Consider the following 23,106-nt stretch of genomic DNA (forward strand, 5'->3'; position numbering starts at 1 on the left):
CTGATTACTTTGTACATTCTCCTATATTTTTTATTTTTTATTTTTTTTATTTTAGTATTTCTAGTGGCTGTGTGAAGAAACGTTATTGAATTTTAATTTAATTTTTCTGGATGATTAAGAATATTGAGAATTTTCCTTGATTGTTTATTGTGAAGTAATTTAAATGTGCATTTCAAAAAAAGTGTAAAAATTAGTTGGTAAGCACAGTGTTCAATAAATATCAATTAGGTCAAGTTAGTATAGGTTTCTATATGTCTTTATACTTTCTTTCATATATTTATTTCATCTACCAAAAGATTTATATCAAAATCTCCAAACTGAATTGAGAATTTTCTATTTTTTCTCTGAATGTTTGTCAATTTTTAGCTTATATATATTGAAGTTATTTATATGCATGCATATTAATCATGATTATGTATTCTTCAATTGAATGTACTTGTTTTCCTTTACAAAATGTCTCCATCTCTATTAATATTCCTTGATTTAAAGTTCTATTCTGTCTCATGATAATATACCCATAACATTTTTCTTTTTATTAGTATTTGTGGGAAGGAAAGAATTAATCTGTAGCTCTGTAATACATGCTTTCTTGATAAAGGGGAGTAATAAAGAAGTCAGATGACCCAGGCTAATCCTACAAACATGCTAATGTTTAGACCTCCTGGCAAACAAAGAAACATATTTGTTAGTGAAATAAAGTTAGTTGCCTTAGCACTGCCAATAGTAAAACCACTGCTGGAATCTATGCACTTCTATGTATCGCTCCCTGTAAACTATAATGAAATTTGCATAACTATTTAGGTTTAAAAATGGAGATGTTTTATCACTAGGATTGTTTTCTTTTGTATAAGTGCTGTGAACTACACACATCTGTTAGAGACCTATGTATTAAGTTGAGAAAGTGTGCATCTGATGTGGTGAAGAAGAACAAAGAGAATTGTGTTATTGGTTCTGCTTCACCTGGTGTTACCCCTTGATCATTTGCATTCTTAAAATATAAAAGCTTGATCTTCACTAGCAAAGTAATTGTTTCATGTGTATCTGTTCTAACAATAAAATCCTTTATGTTACCTCAGTTTGCATGGTATATTTTTTTCAATCCTGGCACTTTTGTCCATATTTTTAATACAAGTCTCTTTGTTTTTTTTTAAAACTAGTTTCTTATAAACAAAAGCCTTGTCTTGCTATATATTTTCTTTTCTTTCTCCCATATGTTGTCTCTTCATTGTTTTTTCTCTGACTTCAATGCAGGAATTACTTTTGTTATTCTCTTTTACTCCTCTATTAACTTTTGTTATACTATTAGTGGTTATCCTAGAGATTTATAGTGTACACTCTTGACTTATTATAATCTCCTTTAAACTAGTATTTTTGTGACGTTACAGAAAACACAGTAGCCTACAGTACTTTTAACTCTTTTAACTCACTTCTCCTTTTTGAGCTATTGTTTTCATATAGTTTACTTATAAACTTCCTATGACATATAATTATTGTTCTGCACAGTGTTCTTATATATTTGCACATGTATTACCCTCCCCCACCATGAGTGTTTTTAATGGTTTCCTATACCTCAATTCTTTTATCCATTATAATATCCCTTCATCTTGAGAAAAATCTAATTCATTATTTTTTTAAAAGATTTTATTTATTTGAGAAAGAGAGAATGAGAGAGAGAGAGAGCATGAGGGGGGGAGGGTCAGAGAGAGAAGCAGACTCCCCACCAAGCAGGAACCCCGATGCGGAGCTCGATCCCAGGACTCCACGATCATGACCTGAGCCGAAGGCAGTCACTCAACCAACTGAGCCACCGAGGTGCCTCTCTAATTCATTCTTAAACCACTCATGCTTCCTGTGGTTTTTCCTAAGTATTCATCATTTAAGTGGTGATGATGAATAGGGAATCCAAATACTCTTTAGTTTTAATCAGATTTCCACAATCTGAGAACAGTGCTCTCAAGTCTACTGGGTTGAGGAATATAACTAGGAACATGACCCCAGTTAAGCTGTTCCCTCTTTCCTAAATTCTCACTGGATAATTACCAGAAGGCAAACATCTTGTGCATTGGAGGCAAGAGAACTGAGTAAAAGCAAAAGACAGAATCCAATATGAAGAAGCAGACATGATTCAAACAAGTTGACTCTCGTTCTTTCTTTTCATAGAAATTTGAATTTTAAATGAAGTCACTCAAGAATGCAAGAATGTAAATCATTCTGATGGCAATGCCCTAGGTCTAGAGATAGAGTAGTTAGTTCCTGCTGCTAAGATCACCACTGTTGCCTTGTTTCTTATCCTCTCTTTATCTGCCTGGTGGGCCCTTCCTTTTATCATTTCAGCCACCTTCATCCTTTCAAGAAATTGATTCTTCTCTTCTAAATTAAATGGTGTCAATTTATGTTGGTTATAACAACAATCCTATTTGATAAAATAGGTCAGGATTCAAGCATTCTTAATTTATTGGGCTCAATGCAATGTTGAACAATTCTATAATACACTTAATTCCATAAAAATTGATGTAGCTAGTCAAATTATTCCTGATTCCTAACATATTGAAGATAGGGCCTCCATTTCTTTTTCCCTGGAGAAGGAGGGAATGCTTCAGATCTGCCTTTCCCCATATCACAGTGACAGGATTTAGTTCTCATGTAGAAATTCCTGCTATACACTACACCATGAAAGGTACATTAGGTCTGGAACTTATCTGTTCCTTGAAAATTTAATATAATTTTATTTTAAAGATTTTATTTATTTATTTGACAGAGAGAGACATGGTGAGAGAGGGAACACAAGCGGGGGGAGTGGGAGAGGGAGAAGCAGGCTTCCCGCGGAACAGGGAGCCCGATGTGGGGCTCAATCCCAGGACCCTGTGATCATGACCTGAGCCAAAGGCAGACGCTTAACAACTGAGCCACCCAGGTTTCCCAAAAATTTAATATAAATTGTTAATGTACTAACTAGGCATGGACCTTTTGGAGAAGCTAGTGTGTGTGTGTGTGTGTGTTGTGTACACGAGAGAGAGAATGAGAGATTTACATCTCATCTGGGAGAGTAATTAAATTATTATGATGTTTTATCTTCTATAATTTCAACTTTTGTTATAGATATATTTTCAGAAAATCATCCTAATACCTAAGAAAAATTATCATCCAAAGTTAATTTTTTTGCAAATTCTCTATACATTTTGTACCAGCTGGTACAAAAATGAACAGACCAGAGGGGCACCTGGGTGGTACAGTGAGTTAAGCATTTGACTCTTGGTTTTGGCTCAGGTCATGATTTCATGGCAGTCATGGGATCCAGCCCCATATGGAGCCCCACATTGAGCCCTGCATCAGGCTCCACACTCAGTGCAGAGTCTGCTTCAGATTCTTTTCTCCCTTTCCCTCTGCCCCTCCCCACTCATGTTCTCTCTCTCTCAAAGAAATGAATAAAAAATCTTTAAAAAAATGAACAGGCCAGAGAGATATTCTAGAAATTATACTATTTCAGTTAAAATATGGTAGTTTTAAGAAAGTAACTAAAATGATTGAAAATATAGCATATAAACAACCTCAGTAGAAAAATAGCCACTTGAAATTATTCCTAAGCCAGTCTCTCTTGTATTTTAATGTCATTTCATGAATACCTATGCCTGCCTATGAAAAATTAAAATATCAGCAGAAATTCTGGCCATTTTTTAAAGTAAATGATAGAAATCTTATGAAATTACCATGAGATTTTCTGAGTTATCTAAATGAATGCTATATATTTAAAATATTAAATTAAAATAAATATTAATGTTATATTGTACTTAAAATTTAAAAGACCATGTATAATATTTACAGTATATTTATAATCTATTCCTGCTCTCAAAATTTATTGTTTACTACATTTAAGGCAGATTACCAAACAATCCAAAGTTTTTTTGTTGTTTGTTTTTTAATTTTATTTTATTATGTTATGTTAATCCCCATACATTACATCATTAGTTTTTGATGTAGTGTTCCATGATTCATTGTTTGCGTATAACACCCAGTGCTCCATGCAGAACGTTCCCTCTTTAATACCCATCACCAGACTAACGCATCCCCCCACCCCCATCCCCTCTAGAAGGGGTTTTAAAAGTGGGAAGAAAAGATGGTAAAAACAGGTCAATGTCTACTATTCATCACTTTCTACAAGCCCTTGTATTCCGATGCAGAGTATAGTACCTTCGTTTTACAGATGAAGAAACTAATGTTCAAAAGGTAAAGTAACTAAGTTTTAAACCTTGAAAGTAATAAGGAAGAGATTTGGATTTAGGTCTATTTGATTTCAAAACCTGTGTTCTCTCCATTATACTATATTGATTTAAAAAATAGTTAACGTTGTATGCTCAAGGAACTTAGACTCTAGTTAAGAAGTAAGCACAGAAAAAGTTAATGATAACTGTCCTCAAATAGCTGGGAGAAAGAGGGAGAGGAGAATGTTGTTTCATAGGTGGAAACAATCACATCTTTGCATTTATTACATAGAGAGCTGTTCTGAAGATTGAGGGGAAGATATAAGTCTAAAGTGACCACAGCAACAATGTAAAAAAAAAAAGGCAAGTCAAGTACTTAGGGCTACAGGGAAAGAGTGAAGATGCTGGAAAAATAAATTTATGGTTTTTGTTTGCTTGTTTTTTTGGTAATACCATGAGTAATTTGACCCTTTATAATTCTGAATCATCTGAAATTAGTCTATTAATCTGAAAGCATTGTATGGGATAAAGAGGAACATAGATCATAGGGAAGATATTGTAGAAAATACAACATAAAACAAAATATTGTAAAAATCAAAATCTTTTATACTATTATTATAGGGTATTCAGGAAATTAACATGACCTAAATAAAGTATAACTGCAGAGATACCTCTTTGGGTCTTAGAATCTCTAGAGAGGTTCTAGATTAACGGTCTAGATTATGGAATCATCTGTAAAGTCCTAGATTCTCATGTCATCAGTGGATGAAATCTATATAAAGAGTATTAGAGAATTATTTGTGGGCTTGATAAGGAGTCTTAAAGAAAAGCTTAACATCAAAGTTAAAGTGGTAGAAGGGAAACAAGGAAGAAATGTTCAACACATCTTGGGGAAATCAAGGTCCATGCTATGGAAGGAAAGATCCTGAGATCTTCAAGGATAATATAAAGAGCTATTCAAATGTTGGAATGATGCCCTGGTTGATAAAGATCTCAAAGAAGACTGAACAAAGACTTTGGCTTTAGGGGGAATAGTTAAGCTAGAAAAAAAACTTTACTGAACATCTAATACGTATCAGTCACTCTCTCAGGTACATTTTCCCACTTGATCCAACTGAAGTGCATCTTATAGATGTGGACACAGAGCCTAAAAGTAGTTAAGCAACTCTATAGGACGACAGTGTTGCTAACTTCCAGAGCTGAATTTTAAACTTCAGCCAGTCTGATTTCAAAGCCCTTGCTCTTCCCATTACACTATACTACCTTCTAAACTCTTGCAATGAATGCTGAAACACAATTTCAGTATGCTAGAGGTAGTGAAAAGCAGTTTTCACAGAAAGAGTATGACTGGGCATTAATAGAGTCAGCAGTCTTAAAAATTTGAAGGTGAAGGGAAAGAAAGGGAGGATCTTGGGCCAATATCAGTTCCTAATGCAATGAAATTTATTGCTGTGCTGATTTTAAGATTATGGAAAATTGAGACATACAATATTCTAATTTGGTTGGGCTCAAAGATGAAAACAGTTCAAAACAAATTAGACTAGGTCTTTGTTTTTGTTTTGCTAAAAATAATAATAGTTAACATGTATTGAACATATACTCTGTACTAGGCATTGATCAAAGCACTTTCCATGTATTATTTGTTAGTCTTCCAAATAATTCTATAAAATGGGTTCTAGTATTTCCTCAATTTAACAGTTGAGGATATCAGCACAGCAAGGTGAAGTGATATTCTGAAAATCATAGAGGGCTAGAACAGCATTCAAACACAAGCAGCTTGACTCCAGAACCAATAGAATCAACCATTGTACTACCTGACACTCTGTGTTACAGAGATCTGAAACTCAGATAATCTGACAGAGACATATTTCAGTCGAGGTAATCTCTAAATTAAAAGTGTCTCTAGAAAACTCTGATCTTTGCCCTTAAAGAAAATTTCAGTCAATTTGCCCCAAGCTTCTAGGGCCTTGAACTGCAATGAGAGAATAGTGGACAGTTCCATTATGTTTCTTGGTGGTCTCACATTTTCCCCAGGCAGCCAGGGCCCTTTTCAATTAAATGCTTTATTGTGTAACCCAACAAATTGGAAATTTAGAATTTGGCATTCTACATACACTATAGTTCATCAACACCTCCTATAAATCATATTCTGAGTGGTAATAAATGCCAAGTTTTCTACTGTGCTATCAGGAAGTAATAAATAACACAAAGCCGGATGAATTGTGATTCTGTCAAGTATACCATATGAAATAAACATTTTCAAATTTGCTCTATCCTCTTGTAATTATACCTCTGGGTAGATAAACCTGCTCTTCACTTTATCCAGCTTCCTTACATGTGCAGGACTTACAAACAGGTAGTTTACTATCAGAAAACAAATGGCCTTTTAGAAGCATGGAAATATATTTACAACTACAGGGGGGAAAGCAAGGGAGGATAGTTAATTAAATGACAATTGGAAGTGTCACAGATTTCAAAGATGCAGAAGTGGTCCTGGGAATTATCAGAACAACAATCTGCACTACTACTCAGACTTTTTTTCTTTCTTTGGTATAATAACAGAACTTCATTTTTCCAGAGTAGTGAAACATAAATGCATATCTAAGCACTAATCACAATTCCTTTTAAGACTTAAAAATTTGCCCCCAAGTAGGTTAAGAGTTTGAAATTGTTCTTTAAAAATTATATCCTCAAGAAAGCAAACTTCCTTGTGTGGGTGATTCTGTCCTTTAATGTTCCCTAGGTTCATGTCTACAGTTAGTCTTGTGCTCCATTTTTAGCACTTTGTTGATATCCCTTGAACATCCTTGTTTTCAGTGGCACATCTCTTATCTATATATTTATTTATCTTATGTGAGATATTGCCATGGACTTATAACAAAAATTGCCATGTTTTAACATGAAAGATTTTGAACCTACATGTAGGTGCCTTTAGTATTGAGATAAGAAATGTTTGGATTATGCAAAAGAAATGTAATCATACAGCACTGGAAAAATAGAAAGACCAAAATCATTAATGTGTCTAATCACTTAAAGAAAATCAATAATAAGTCTATGTATGTAACTATGTGCAGCTGGAAGCACATAGTAAATAGAAAATATACTGAATGTGGGAATAAAACAAAGATGAAGGGAAAAAATAATGTCTCTTATTTAAAAATAGTATCTGTACATATTCATAGGAGATAGAAGGCAAATAACATTATGGTAAGAATTGTGTTAAGGGAAAGTAAGATGAAGTTATGTGTGAATGAATATATATATAGATAGATCAATCCTCAAAATCACAAATTGTCTCAACATATAATAAGTAGTCCCTGGCCTGTGAAGGACATATCCCCAATGAAAAATATCCTCCTTCCCAGCTTCTGTTCTAATAAAACAAAAAGATTATTGTCTGAAAGGTACAGGAGGCTTTAAGTCATGCTCGGAGGTTGACTAGAGAAGGTCACTTTTGTAGAGCCTGTTACTCATCTTTCTAGCTGTATCCAAAGGCTTCAACAACAAGGAAGGTAGGAAGAGGAGTACAACAAATTCATAATAGCTGTATTTTCTCTTAGGCTAAGTTTCTGTACAAATTCAGGACCAGCAACCTGATCATCTCAATTCTCTCCCAGTGTTCCTAGAAGTCATTAGACATGGGAGTTCCCTCAATGAGCCTTTTTTCCAGCTTCAGAATCTGGTCCAATAACTCCATTTTCTCTGATTTTGGTGGCTCTGGTCCCTGACTTCCCTCTACATGATATCCTCATTCTTGTGTGATCCTTACGACTCAGCTATTTCCATTATGTAATTCTCCTCTTGAGAGTCATTTCACCACTTAGGAGGCAATACAGAAAATGGTGTAGACTACAAAATAATGTTGTCCTCTGCTCTTTGTGTCTTACAGAGATTTTAATAACCCTGCTTCTGCCTGTTCATTCAAATGATACCTGTTTTCTCCCAAACAATAGTGGATGAGAGGAAGTGGGACAGAGACATATCTTATGAAACTGTACATGATGTTCTCCTGTGCAAGTCCTCCAATGTTGAACTTCTTTTAACAAACAAGACTTGCTTTGGTCCTAAGTTTATAACAACTACTTTCTTCTCTCAGGGTAAGCTTCTTTCACAACTTCCTCAGTTCCTTATTTATTGATGCAGTAACTTTCTGTTGAGTACTTATTATATCCCAGGCACTGTTCAGGTATTACACACACAGGGCCCATCTACCATACTTATGTTTATAGGGAGTGAAAACTTGGGGTCTACATCCACCAACACAATTCAGAATTTTTATGTGCATAGCTTATATGGGTAGACTCAAAAATGAAGTGAATGCCAAGATATAGATGTGATGGTCCACTGTATATGGGAACAAAATATTAGCGCTTCTGTTTATATTGGTTTTTGTTTTGTTTTAAAGATTTATTTACTTATTTTAGAGAGAAAAAGCAAGCATGCAGGTAGAGGGGGGAGGGGCAGAGGGAGAGAAAGATCTCAAACAGACTCCCGCTGAGCGCAGAGCCCCAGGCCAGGCCCAATCTCAGGACCCTGAGATCATGACCTGAGCCAAAATCAAGAGTTCGATACCCAAACAACTGAGCCACCCATGTGCCCCTGTATTGTTTTTATCTAAATAATAAGAAAAGTTAAGTTTTACCTGTAACTCACAAGGATTAATGGTAGCTAGCATCTTTACTCAGTCACAGGTCACATATAGTTCCCGAGATTCCTTCAAGGAAGAATGTAGTTCTGTAACAGAGAAGCAACTGTACCACCCATTTTTTTTTTGGTTATCTTTTGATATCTTGGTAGGCAGAAGTCTAAAACTGACCCTTAGATTGCTGTCTTCTGGTATATATGCCTTGGATCATTCCTTCTTAAGAATGTAGGGCAGATCGCTGCACAGGATGGATATCACTCATGTTATTAGGCTACTAATAATTTGATTTCGAGTTAAGCAGAAAAGAGCTGGTTATCCAGTAGTCCTGGCCTAATCAGGTGAGCCCTTAAAAGGGCCTAGGCCTTTCTTGAAAAAAGAGATTCAAAATGTGAGCCCTCATACAGAGATGCCAAAAGGCCAAGTTACTACGGTTGACCTCTAGGAGTCAAAAGTGGTTCTTGACTGAAAACAGAGGTCTTACTTTTCAGTAAGATCTAAGAAGGTGCTGGTATGGAAAGCAAGGGAGGAGCAGAAGTGCAGTTTGAGCATGTGCTATTGGAGATTTCTATTATGTATTGAACTGGAGATATCAAGTAAGCAACTGTGTATATATATATAAATATAATTGTATTTGTATACATATTATAATTGAACATATGCAATATGTTATACTACATATTTATATATTTAATTTACATATTTATATTATATATTATTTAATTTGATCATTTATGTTATATATTATCATATAATATATATTATTTATATATGTTTATGTGTGTATAAATATGTACACATATATTTTGATTTCAAAAGAGTAGGATCAAGACTCAGACATGCATAAAGTGGTATATGAGTTCACAGCATGGTTAATTTTCTAAAATAAGATCTTAAAACAATATGCTCATCACATTTCGGAAGAAAAGAAGGGCTGTACTGATGAACAGTGTTTGTAGTGCACATAGTTAAGTTGATGATATTGTGGCAAAGTTTTTAAAAGAGTTATTGAATATATGATGAATTTATACATTTCCAAATATGCTGATCTTTTCTCTGGTGACAATAACTGTCAGTGATTTGCTCCACAGCAGCACTTTAGAAAAATAAACACAATCTGTCCCAGGGTAAAGGCAGCACTTTAACAATAGATGAGAAAGTAACTACTCTTTGAATTTGCTCCCACTAAATAATTTCCTTCCAGGGGTACAGGCATTCTAGAATTCCCATGCCACACATGGGTAGCAGTTGTTAACAGTTAATGGGGCTTTACTAAAGACGTGCAGATTACAAAAGAGAAGTACAAAACAGTGAAGAGTTCTAACTGCTACATGTGCTCCTTATATTCACCTGCTACAGGTGACTTATATTTAACCCAAAGGCCTCGTCTTTTATACACTGGCTCCCAGAAACCCTAAAACTCAGCTCACCTCATGCTACACACTCCTACTGAAAATGTTCCAGGCCTTTCCACCTCCTGGAGTCCCACTGAGACAAACAACACAGGCTTAAAGATGGAAAAAAGTTTATCCCTCATCTGAGTTTGAGGATCTCTTCTCTAAATCTACCCCTAAAGAAAAACCAAATCAAAACCAAAACAAAAGAACATTTGATTCCCAGAATAAAACAAGGGAAATATCTATTTCCTTCATCACACAGCTATAGTCTGATTCTGTTACATAGACATAAAAATCACCAAAGTTCAGCACTTCTCATCTCCCATTTTATTTTTCAGTAGTGTCAAATTACTGGCATATCCCCAACTCTTCTTTTTCTTGCCTCCATGCCTTCGCTCCCCCTGGTCCTGATGAAAGCTTCTGTCTGAATTTGACCCTATTCTCTAAGATGAGGTAACTGTTCTTAATTCAGGAAGCCCTCTCTCCATTCCCGTATGACTTTGTTAATATATAACTACTGAATTGGCTATATAGAATTATCAAGATATGAAAAGGCATATTAGTTTCCTAGGGCTGCCATAACAAATTACCATAAACTTGATACTTAAAACAATAGAAATGTATTCTCTCAAAGTACTAGAGGCCAGAAGTCTGAAATCTAGATGTCAGCAGAACCATGCTACAGATGGAGGCTGTAGGGGAGAATCCTTCCTCACCTCTTCCAGCCTCTAGTGGCTTCCAGTGTTCCTTGGCTACGGCTGCATAACTCTAATCTCTGCCTCCATCTTTATATCTCTTTCTCCCTCCCAGGTATCTCCTCTCTGTATGTCTTATAAGAATGCTTATCATTGGATTTAGAGCTCACTTTGTATAATCCAGAGTAATCTCATCTTGATATTCTTAACTATATCTGCAGAGACCCTCTTTCCAAATAAGGTGACATTCACAGATTCTGAGGGTTAGGACATGGCCATCATTCAACCCCCTATAGGAGAGATAATGAATAGGCCTGTTCTAGTTAATCTGGTTCTTGAAAGATTATAGGGTATTTTTAATACATTGCAGACAATAATCATGAAAAGACATAGATATTACTAAGAGTACTTTGGCTTAGCTGATAACCAATTATAATAAAAATAAATTTTATTGTAAAATATTAAAACATTTAAATGTCAGAATAATGGAAATTCACACTGCAAAAGAAGGTTTAGAAATAAATATTTTATGTGAATTTTAAAGTGTCTGAAAGATAATAACAAGGAATAATAAAATTTGACTTCAGAGGAAGGGCTAGTTTTCAAACATGTGTTATCCCTCCCAGAATTGACCCTTAGTATTCACACACTATGCCATAATTTATCTTCTCTTCATTCCAAGATGGCATAAAGGAGTCACAAATCTTAATTAGAGGTTGCGCCATTCCATCTACAGCCACTTTTAGGACCCATAAAAGAATTACCAGTCTAAGAACCCGGCAAAGCAGGGGACTGACTTCTGTGTTCTAAGACTATCTTAGAACAGTCCTCAGCATGATCCCTTGATTAGATTTTCAAATGGGATGTGCAGAGTAGGGAGCAGAAGGGAAGGCCTTAAATGAGGGGTTTTGTGTTTTGTTTTGTTTTCCAGTTAAAAAAAAAAGAGAGCTCTTCAAAGAGATCCAATAATTAGCCTTTGTCCCTGCAATTTCAAGTACTTGGGAGGCTTTTACTTTGAGCAGGAAAGCCATGTCTGTTTTGGCTTGACTTACAGTGAGGCAATAGCTTTCTTTCAAAAGTCTCAGAAAGTATAACAGATAGAACTTGGAATGGGAGGTGGGGAGGGGGTGAGGTAGGAGGAACGAACGCAGTTCAAATAACAAAGTGGACATTTGAAAATATAAAGCATATATATGATGACTACAGGGGAACATCAGGAGGGAAACTGGAAATGAAATAACATAAGTCAACATAGTTTATTTAAAAGTCAGAACTTTAACTTGCAGAGTCTATTGTATCAGATAAAATTAATTGGCTCTACATAAAATAGGAACATAGAGAACCAATGAAGACAGATAGTGAGAGTAATAAAAAAAAAAAAAGAAGTGATTCTGTTGGGAATAACTGCTCTAATTCCCTCCCAGTCACTGCAGTAGTAAAGGGGGGGGAAAAAAAAAACAAAACTGACTTTCTTACCAACATCTGAATCTGCTAATTAGCAACATAATTTGGGCCTGATGTTCATTGTCCCAGTAATGGCTTTCCTACATTAAATCTCAGTATAGGCAAGCAAGCATGAGGTATGGAAATGTCTTAAGCAAATCCTAAGGTTTTAGGATATTTGAACTGAAAGTGTACAGCTATTGGTGAATTAAAAAGAAAATCAAGCATAAGAAAAGACCTCTAGTCAACAGACAGAATTACAAAGGTAAAAGAGGTAATAAGAGAGTGAGTGATTTTGTGTATAGACTTGAATGGTTGACTAGCATGCAATTATGGGACCTATTTCTAGTTTGTTCTTTGTAAAAATAATTGGTATGTGCCACATAAAAATCTGCTTTAATAAATGGATCTCCTCAAGATGCAGAAGAATGATAGTGTGGAATGGCAGCATAATTTAGCATAGTGAGCACTAGATGTGGACACCATTAGCTGCAGGATTTCTTATGACACATTATACATAGAATGACTGCTCAGTCTGGATAAGCAGTGCAAAAGGTAAATAGGGTGGCAGCTTATAGGTTTGTGGATACAAATGAGCTAATTAATTAGTCTGCACTTCTGCATTAGCAATGTCTCACAGAGTGCTGTCGAGATGGGAAGACAGAAAGAGCTAGCTCTTGAAGGAAGCATACATCCAGACAATGAGCTTACTGAGTGCAGCTCAATGGACTAAAAAATAATTGGAGTTTTCTTAAGAAAAGAGCACATATAAAGGAATCTGTCTATGTCATACTTACAGCTATTTTGCTAAAATGTATTTTTATTATACAGCAAATGGTAAAATTTATTATGAAATCCTCAAATAGTGGTAAATCAATTAAAGCAAGGAGGATGATTTCTACTGCATTGGTTCTCAAACTTAGAGGTACCTTGGATTCACTGGAAACATTAAAATGACCGATGCCTATGTTAAACTCCAAGGATTTTGATCTAATTGTTCTGGGTTGGAGTCTGTCCATAGGGATTTTTAACACTTTTTTTTTTTTTTTTAAGTGCTTGAGGTAATTTTAGTGTGTAACCAAGGTTGAGAACTACTACTCTTATTATATTCGGTCCTCTATACCAAATGAATGATACACAACCCTCACTACATGTTAAAATCACTTGGGAAGTTTTTAAAACAAATCACACTTTGATCAAATTAAGAGCTGAGTTTTTGAAGTATTCAAAATAATTAAGTTATTAAAAAGACATAACAATTAGCAATATGCTTCATGTACGACACTTAGCACTAAGGAAACAAATACAAGATTGCTTGTTGTTATAAAGAAATGTAAGCATATTGAAAGGGGTTTATGATTCCAAAGTGATTTGTAATTGCCTAATGAATTGAATACTATTGTAGGTTGAACTTTGCTTCTTGCCCCAGGACTATTCACATGGAAGTATTTGAAAAATGGGGAAAACTTTTTGAGAAACTGTATTAAGATCAAGTGTTATTTTGCCAAATTACAAACCAGAGAAAAACAGAATGATAAAGTACAGAGGGCATAGACTGAGAGATAAACAGATCTGATTTTGCCCACTAGTTTGTTCTGCAACTTTGGGAAAGTTATTTGATTTTAGATTTATATACTGGGAAAATAACGTTTGCTCAAACTGTCACACAATCTTGTTGTGGATATCAAACCAAATCAATCAAGTAAGATAATGATATCCACATGCTCTGAAATAGATCAAGATTTTAAATATCCCAGTATACTTTGTAGGTCAACTGTTTTGGTAACAACTATCTAAGTTGACCTTGAGCTCAACTCTGCCTATCCGGGAAATACGTTTTCAGGTCTTATGTGGAATGATGGGAGTCTGAATGACAGAATCTGCATGTAATGCCTTCTCAAATGATAATTTATGGACATAAACATAGAGGGAAGTATGTGAGTTTATTGATTTTGTAAAGATATAACTACAATTTTTCTACAGATGTAAGTATATGATTTATTAAGTTTTAAAGAGTTTTTCAGAATTTGGTCAAGAGGCATACACAAATACACATGATCACTCCAACCCAGGGGCAAAAGGTGTTTTTCCCTTGAATAGAATTTCTGTTTGAGAAAGAGATAGAAGCATTTTCTCCAACAAGTTGCCCCTTGGATTCCTGTGAGCCTGTAGTTCCATACCTTGCAGATTCTATATGTAAAACCAATCTTTAGAAAGAGACAAGACAGTATGAAGTAATGGATCACTAAATTCTTCACCTGAAACTAATATTACTTAGAAAAAAAAAGAAAAAGACAAGACAAATTAAATTAGGGAGATAAAAATATGAGAAAATTTTAGCTATAATAATATAACAGTATATATATATATATTCAATTCTGTGTGTATATATATACACGCAGAATTTATTGACAAGAAAACTGAAATACTGTTGAGACGCGCCTTCTTTCCTATTAATAGGGAATAAGGAGATCAATTCAATAAGGTATCCTTTTCAGTTCTAAGAAAAAGTAGATGTGGTAACTAGAAAAAGTAGCTGTGTTTAGCAGAAAAAGAAAAAAAAAGAAAAATTAACTATGGAGACATTTATATGTGTTAAAAAGAAATAACAGGCGCTATATAGAGTCACTTTTGCTAAGCCCCACCAACACTTAATAGCTAACCTAACTACAGTTTGTGCCCTCAGAGCACTGGAATTTTAAACCAATCAGTCTGGGATTTCCTGATCAGCATCAGTGATACAATCTGCATGATAGGACCCCTCACCCTCCCCTCTAAGGGAAGGGAAGGTTGCCCAAAACAATCCTTTCTTTCCTTTTGCTAATAACTTCCTTGTCCTATCTCATTTCTGATGGTGAAAGCCTTCCATTTTGTACAACTCTTCTGAGCACCCTTTTGTTTGTTAGATGGGATGCTGTCTAATTGATGAGTAAATGAATAAAACCAGTGAGATCTCTAAACTTACTTGGTTGAATTTTTGTTCTTTAACGTGGGTTACAGTTTGTTTGTTTTAATATAGGAAATTCTTGTACATACCTAAAAAGTTGTGTAACAAAAATCAGCATTTCCTTATTGTAACCTTCCCATGCCCCCTTTCAATCTCCAGTTATAACCTTTACAACATTTTTTTCACTTTTTCTATAGAGTTCCTTTAACTTCCTATATACTTCGCTTATGCTGCTCTTTTATGATTTATCCAGTGTGGAGATAATATAAACCTTTTTATTTGAGAATGAAATAATTTCATATATCTTTTATACTATCCCTCAGTTCCATTCATCTCTCTAGCAGTACATTTTTGAAACTTTTTCTTTCCCTTGTTATTTGATCACCATTACATCATTATATGATATACGGATGATATCCTACTTCCAGAAGCAATATGGATGAAGCTGTGGTCTATTGCCCAATGGCTATGCCAGAGGTCCCTTACTGCCCTGCCTCTGTGCTTAACTGGTCTGTTGTTCAGGATACCTAGCATCCCCTTGTACCCCCATTCCAAGTTAGGTTCCTTGTTTCAACAATTCTATAAGCTATTTAATACTGTTTCAGTAAATTATTTTTATTTGTTAAATTATCCATTTACTGAATGGTTTGCATTTAGAATATCCTTTGTCACCTTGTGTGAGTTTTTTGTTTGTTGTTTTTTTAAGATATAAATAATAGTAGTTATCTCTAAAAAATTTAAAATGAGGTTTCTTTCATCTTCAGTCTCTCATTTCTAGCTGACTACACAGACCTTATTCTATAGAGAGGCTCAGGCTTGGCCTTTCAAAAAATGAAAAGAGAGAAAATTATCAATCTTCAGTCCTTATAATAGCTCAGTTGGGATATAATAATATGAGTCTAGGTGTAAGATTACAGAATAGAGAAGCAAATGACAGAACTTTGAGGATGGGGGAAATAAAGGAAGGCAGAGGAAGAGGAAAAGGTCAGCCATAAAGAGTGAAATAAACTAGGGGAGTATGGTTCATGAACACCAAAAATATAGATAATTTTAAGAAAGAGGAAGAGGTCATAAGTAATAATTCCCAGAATTCTTAAAGAATATAAGATGCTGAAAGAAATTATAGCATTTAGTGACAAACATATCCTCTGCTACCTTCAAGAAAGAAAATTAAAAAAGTAATGTGGGAGCAGAAGTCAGACTGCAAAAAACATCAGGCGTGTATTGTATAGAGTAGTGTAGGGAATAATCTTGCTATTATGAAAATAATAAATGTGACAGTGTGGTGTGGTCAGGCAGAATCATATCTAATCCCAATTCTATCATTTACTTTTGACATTGGGCAAATCAATTAACCCTTAACCCTCTAGACCTTAATTAACTCATCAATAAATCTTGAAGAATTATATCAGCTACAAACCATAGTTGTTATGCTTTCAATAAATATTAATCTCTCCCTCCTTAAATGGAATTTCTGTTAGGACTTGTGACCAAGAATGAATTCTTTTATAAGACAAACTAGTGCATTTTATGGCCAGATTTTTTTTTGGTGGGGGGAAGCTGTGAGAGGATAGATACAGTGAAGAGGAAATGAATAAAATAAGAGAGAAAAAGAAATGTGGTAATTGATGGAGCAAGGTGGGTGTGTGAGAAATTTTTGTATCAGTGAAAGTTAAGCTAACTGCTCTGTAAAGAACAGAGTTGTTTCCTTATGATGCAGGGGAGGACAAATTGGTACAGACACAGGGTATACGTAAGGAGGTTCATGTTAAATGGCTTCCATCTCAGAAATTTAAGAAATTATGCCAATTACAAGTATGAAAGGGTAGGGTTAGAAATAGATGCACAAAAATACAAAAAAATGTTGGAAGTAAATGATTTAGGGGATGGAGATGAACTGGAGCAACGGTGAGGGCAGAATCATTCTAAAGAAAATATTATAATGTAGTAGGACAGTCAATTCTCTTTTTAAATAATTTTAAGGTTTAAATATCTTTTAGTAGTGTAGACTCATCTATCTCATGGTACAATATTGTAGCAATAGACAGTTGGAAGCTGTAATAAAATGTTTACTGGTTCCAGAACACACTTTGGACACTGATTTGTTGGATAAGTTCCTAGTTGAAAATTTTTTTTCTGAAATTCAACTGTTTTTGCTAAAAGTTAAATATATAACAATTTGAAGGAGGATCTGAAAACTGAAGGTTGTTCTTAAATAATGTTTCTTAGATGGTAAAAAATAAATCTATCTTTTGAGTGAAACTTATATTTATCAATAAAATATGTGTAAGCAAGAGTATTAGGAAGTATAAAATTCAAGAGTTTTTTTTATTGCCTTACTTCCAGTTATAATACACATTTTTAATTGGTAGATCTCTGGAGAAGATGAATATGGAAAGAGAAATTCCAATTTCTCTGTAATTAACATATTAAATAATATAACATCACATAAAATAACACAATGTAATGATCTGCTTACAGGTTGTCTCTCAGATATTGCTGATAATTAGGTGGCTAAAAATGGAAAAAACAAAGGAGCCTTTTGAGCTCAGCGTCATATGCATGTAATGAAAGAATGGGTCAAATAGCCTTAAAAATGGGCCCTTATCCCTTTCTCTGCTTGTCCCTTATCTTTAACCTTTTCAAATAAACGTATCCATACTATTCAAATTTTGTTATTTTTGAAGAGAGCTCCTCCTAACTGGAAAAGTGCCACTGATTAATGGATATAAAGACCAACAGAATTTTTGATATGAATTATGCTAGTCTTTACTGTAATTTTATTGTTTTATATGTTTTCAAGTCTTCTGGACTTTCTGTTCCTTAGTCATGGCCTTGCAATAAGAATTAAAAAAAAATCCCTTCAGTTATTGTCATTAAACCACTTAGATGTAAAAGCATATTTTCAGCTACTTAGCTTTGTAATGTTCATTTTACATTTCCTGGACCAGGTGTATAAATAAAGGAAACAGGTGGTGGAATATTTAGTTCCATTTTACACCCTATCTTCTGAGTCTTGAACCTTGAATCATGGAGTAATTCTGCTTGATTAGGGGGGAAGATAAAAGGCAGGTGAATATACCCTTTATTACATTGGTATCTTTGAAATTAGCAGTCTTGAAGAAGGCATTCATTATCTAATGTTCTGGCTTGTTTCGGTTCTGTAGATGTTGCTCAGATTTGACTGCCAAAGTGGTCAGATTTTGCAACATTCTAGGAGCCTTTGAATTCACACCTCTTTAGTTATTTAGAATATGTGATTTCATGAAATAACATGACTCTAGGATCTAGTTGGTAAAGACAATCTGAGGAAAAGAGGATGCTAAATAATTTCGGAACTCAAGGTAAAGTTGTGTTGGTTTTGTCTCAGCCCATTTTTAACAGAAACATTAGAGCTAGTGATAATTGTAGGTGTTTTGCCTCATTTTAAACCTCTTTTCATTGTGCTTGTGTCACCAGCAATTATTCTCATTAAACAAATGGCAATTTGATGGACCAAATGGTTTATTAGTTTTAATTCCCATTTATTTGCCTATAAATGGAAATGATTATTAAACCATATTTCTTACTAGACTAATATAATTCTTCTTTTGTTAATTAACTGCTTGCTCACTTTGTCTGGTTATTGTTTTGTACTATAGCATTTTTTAATCAAAGTGTATGAGCTTTTTATGAACATTGAAGTTGTCAACCCCTTGTCTACTCTTTTCCTTGCAATGATTTCCCAAATGGGTACATTCCAATGATGTAAATTTCAAAGTTATGTTATAGAAATCATCAAAATTTTCATTTTGAATTTTTCTATTGTTTTGTTAGAATATTTCCCTACAGTACAGAAATTTCATAAACATTATTTACACATTTAGACTTCAATCTTTTAACTCTTTAAAATTCAATTTTGTTTTCATGAATGTCTTTAAATTGCCCTAGCTTAATTTGCTGGATAGTTCTTATGCTTCAATGCCATCTTTTTCAGAGTTTACATGCTTCTATATAGCAAAACCACCTATTTGTTGAGTCTCTTAACTTTTCTTCTGAACATGGTAGCAAATAATTTATATATAGTAACATTTATTTATAGTAACATGTTTATATATAGTAAAGAAGCCTTTACGTTTCTAATCTAGATCAACTTTTGGAAATATAATTTTGTTCTCTGATTACTTATATTCTTCAGTTTTCAAGACATGCTTCTGTCTTCTTGTTACTGTGCATTATTGTGAACAGGGCTGTTCTCTTCCTTACTCCCACCTAATCCCAGGAAGAAATAAATCCTGAGGGTTTCATAAGTCACTGAGAATGCTGAATTTCCCCCTATATCTGCAGTTCTTACATTAAGTCTTTTTGTTTGTTTGTTTTTAAATTTTTATTTATTTTTTCCTAGTGGATTATTTAAAATTCTATTGTAGATGGTACATTTTTAACATTTCATTTTCTAACCATTTGTTGTCGGCATATAGAAATGAAAGTGATTTTTGTATATGATCTGGCATCCAGAAACCTTGCTAAGTCTACTGGTTTATTGGCAGATTCTTCAAGATTATCTACATAATCACGTCATCTGCAAATAATGACAGTTTATTTTCTTCCCATCCATTTTTTTTAAACATTATTGCACTGGGCTAAGACTTCAGGTACTATTTTCCCCCAACATGCAATGAGGTTGAAAGAATTTTACAGTGAATACTTGTATATTCACAATCTAGATTTTACCCAGTTTACCATAGATGTATTCTATCACACATCTATCCATCCTTCTATCCATCCATCAAACCATCCTTTCTTTTTCTTTTTTGTGATGCACTTCAAAGTAGTTGCAGGCATCAGTACTTCTCCCTTAAATACTATAAAGTGCATATAATTATCATTTTTTTTAAGATTTTATTTATTTATTTGACAGACAAAGACACAGCGAGAGAGGGAACACAAGCAGGGGGAGCGGGAGAGGGAGAAGCAGGCTTCCTGCAGAGCAGGGAGCCTGATGCAGGGCTCAATCCCAGGACCCTGGGATCATGACCTGAGCTGAAGGCAGACACTTAATGACTGAGCCACCCAGGCACCCCTATAATTACCAGGGTTTTTTTAGATTTATTTATTTATTTATACATTAAGTCTTGTAGCCTTACTGCAGGAGCTGAGCATGTGGTACATAGGAGAAGCAGAATGGCATGGTGGCAAGTACACTAGGCATGTCAAAAGGATACCTGGAATCTAGTATCTAATATGTTAATTTCCCACTAAATAAATTTACATAATCCTTTGTCCAAATTCTATATGAAACACAAGGGTTGGGAGATAATATAATGTATTATCTATTTCTTTCCATTTTTTCTTTTCCTTTAGGTGTTATTAATTTATTTAGTTTTTCCTAGCTTTATTTTTATTCTTACAGGAAAATGATTATACAATATTGGATAGAATTTGTCATTTAAGTCACTCTTCCAACCAATGCAGGAGTTTGAACAATAACCCCTCTCACAGATTGTCCTCCATCTGCTAGTGGCTGTTTCTCCCCGTGAAAGGCTCACATCTCCACAACTCTGAATAACGTAACTATTAAGAAAGCCCTTCTCGGGCGCCTGGGTGGCTCAGATGGTTAAGCGTCTGCCTTCGGCTCAGGTCATGATCCCGGGGTCCTGGGATGGAGTCCCACATCGGGCTCCCGGCTCAGCGGGGAGCCTGCTTCTCCCTCTGACCCTCTCCCCTCTCATGCTGTTTCTCTCTCGCTCGCTCTCTAAAAAATAAATAAAATCTTTAAAAAAAAAAAAAAGAAAAGAAAAAAAAGAAAGCTCTTCTCCATAAATGCCCTGTTAAATTAAATATCCCGATAATGGGACAGTTCAAATCTGGTGTAGCTGACTTTAATCATTTTAATACGCATTAGTGAATTTAAAAGAATCTAGGAAAATATGCTCGATCTACATGGCTCTTGGATAAGAAAGCTGTTCAAATTATATTTTGGTGCCACAAAGCAAAAGAAAGGTGATTACTGTAAAAAAAGGCAATTAAAATATGTACATCTCCAGGTGAAATTGTATTGAATGATTTATGTAATACATTAAAAATATAAATGTATGAAGTTAATTTATTTCCTAATTAAACATCTACTTTTGTTTTAAATTCCAGGGCCTCAAGAGTCACTTCTACCTCCAGGCTGTCAGATCATGCAGAAATGAATACAAATCATTACTGTAACTCTAATCTTATATTTTAGGTCTCTGAGACATTGGTTACATTTAAATACATCTAAAATAATTTAAAGTGCATGTCACAGGATAGCAGATAAAACATGATGTAAAGTTCTATATAGCCTTTCAATCTGTTAAATAAAATCTGTTTCATTTTCTGGTTGAGGCCATTAATTCTGCATAAGAAGGAGATGGTTTTAAGAGCCAGAGTCTGGGTAAGGAAATGTGCATAAGTTGAGACACATACATGTTTATTTATGGCAACTGAAAAGAGCTAAGTCATCTGGAATGTTTTGCAGCTGTGCAAGAACCTGCGACCCTCATGACAGTTTGTTGTTCTGAAATCAGGAGTAAATTTCTAACCAGTAACACATAATCATATACATTCCAAGAGGTAGAGTTGTTTGTTTCTCATCATGTCAGGTTAGATTTCTTGGTCAATCTGAAAGAGTCTAAATGTGCCTTGAAACAATAAAACAATTGAAACTTCTCACCTATAACTGAACTCCAGAGGGCAAGAAAAAAAGATATAGCAGATAATGTGGTGGCAGAAGGAGAACACAGGGCAAATGAACTACAGAGATTAAGAATTCAGCTGTAATGCACAGCACACAGGAAAATTTTAACCACACTTTAAAGGCCAACTGGCATTACTGTTCAGCACACTCCAACTGTTTATGCTAAGAAGAAAACAAACATATTTCTTACTGGGCCCAAGTCCTTTCATCTCCCAACATAATTATAACCATTTTTTGCTTGGATAAAAGAAATTGGAAGGAAGCATAGCTACATGTTTAGTCCTCAATTAATCTCTTCTCAAGTCCCCTTTACACCTTGTGTAATACAATGTTTCTCAAAACCCTACTCTGGGCTGAGAAAATGTAATCCTTACAAAACCTTATAATGGGGAGTGCATTTGTTTTCTATTGCTGCTGTAACAAATTAGCATAAATCTTGTGGTTTATAAACTTATCGTCTTAGAGTTCTGGAGGTCACAAGTATGAAATGTGTTTTATTGGCTAAAATCAAGATGTTGGCAGGGCTTCATTCCTTCCGGAGACTCTAGGGAAGAATCAGTTTCTTCCCTTTCTCAGCTTTTAGAGGCCACCCACATTCTTTGGCACATACTCTTTTCCCATTTTTAAAGCCTGCAAAGGCTTTAAAAAAACTCTGACTTTTGCTTCTGTTGTGACTTCTCCTTCTTTGCCTCTGCCTCTCATGCCTCCCTCTTTCTCTTATAAGGACTCTGTGATTACATCATGCCCACCAGATAATCCAGGATAATCTCTCCATTTCAAGATTTTTAGTAATCATGTCTCTTTTGCCATGTAAGGTAACATAATTCTACATTCTCAGGATTAGGACATGAACATCTTTGGCAGGGGGTCCATTATTTTGCTTTCACAAGGTGGTCTTTATTCTATATATAAGAAACTAAGCCTCGGGGTACGTGCACCCCAGTGTTTATAGCAGTAATGTCCACAATAGCCAAACTATGGAAAGAGCCAAGATGTCCATCAACAGATGAATGGATAAAGAAGATATGGTGTATATATACAATGGAATATTATGCAGCCATCAAAAAAAAAAAAACC

Source organism: Leptonychotes weddellii, chromosome 1 (assembly GCF_054177405.1).
Source record: "Leptonychotes weddellii isolate Sample4059 chromosome 1, ASM5417740v2, whole genome shotgun sequence".
Lineage (NCBI taxonomy): Eukaryota > Metazoa > Chordata > Mammalia > Carnivora > Phocidae > Leptonychotes > Leptonychotes weddellii.